Source organism: Arachis ipaensis, chromosome B03, assembly GCF_000816755.2.
Source record: "Arachis ipaensis cultivar K30076 chromosome B03, Araip1.1, whole genome shotgun sequence".
Taxonomy (NCBI): domain Eukaryota; kingdom Viridiplantae; phylum Streptophyta; class Magnoliopsida; order Fabales; family Fabaceae; genus Arachis; species Arachis ipaensis.
Genome location: NC_029787.2, coordinates 41350482 through 41351672, shown reverse-complemented (window position 1 = coordinate 41351672; position 1191 = coordinate 41350482).

Genomic DNA, 1191 nt, shown 5'->3' with positions numbered 1-1191 from the left:
ACCTTATAGCTAATGCCAGGGCGGCCATTAGGGCTACCATGGAGGATCTGAAGGCTCAAGTCCAGGTTCTGGCTCTAGACGTGGATGTGTCCGTGATGGGAGCCTTCCTGACTGTGAAGGATGGCCAGATCGTGGACCTTGAGTAGCTCGCTTCTATTTTTTATGTTTTATTTCATGTTTGTAAGCTGTTTGTTCGGCGTTACACTCTTTTTGGAACAATTTTTACTTTTTTGCATTTGTAAGCCATTTTGTTGAAGGCTTCTTGGTGGGCTCATTTACTTATGCATGAATGGTAGGCTTTTTTTTCAGTGAGCTATTTTCGATACTTATGTTTATTTTCTTGGTTTTAGATATCTGTTTGTGTTGGCCTCAGGGTTACCGGGTCCTGAGGGTAGCCATTTACTTATGTTGTTCGTGCTATCGGTTTGGTGAGAACGTGGAAAAATGGTTTTGGAAGGAAAATGTAGGAGTGATTTTATTAAGGGTTGGGCCTCGTTAAAACCTCCCGTTGTGGGTAGGAAAGAGTTCCCGACAAATAAAATAAAGATAGCGATAAACGAAAAGAAAAAGAAAAAAGATAACAGAAAAGAAAGAGAGAAAGAGAGAAGAAAAGAAAAATAAGAGAGTGATCTTAATTGCTAAAGGTATCAGCTCGGTGGTGCGTTCCATAATCTTGGCAATTTGGTCCCACTTAGTCGTTCGAGTTTGTAAGTTCCTTTCCCGATTAAGGTCTTTACTCGGTAAGGCCCCTTCCAATTAGGTGTGAGCTTTCTTACTCTCGGGGTGGGAGGGCCGATATCGTTGCGTCGTAAGAAGGGGTCTCCTAGTCTGAAGTCTGATTTTACCACGCTGCGATTGTACCTTAGGCCTATCCTTTGTTTTAGGATGAGCTCCCGTAGGTATGCTATGTTCCTGACCTCATCTGCGAGGTCCCTCTCTACGCTCTAGTCGTGTCCTTCAACGGTCCTCCGCAGGCTAGGATCCCCGACCTCTACCGAAATAATGGCTTCAAGGCCATACGTTAACCAAAAGGGGGTTTCTCCTATTGAAGTTTGAAGGATGTTCAATATGACCAGAGAATGGATCCCAACTCATCAGCCCATAGGCCTTTAGCCTCGTCTAGTCATTTTTTGAGGCCTTTCACAATGATCTTGTTCACCGATTCTACTTCACCATTGCTTTGTGAGTGTT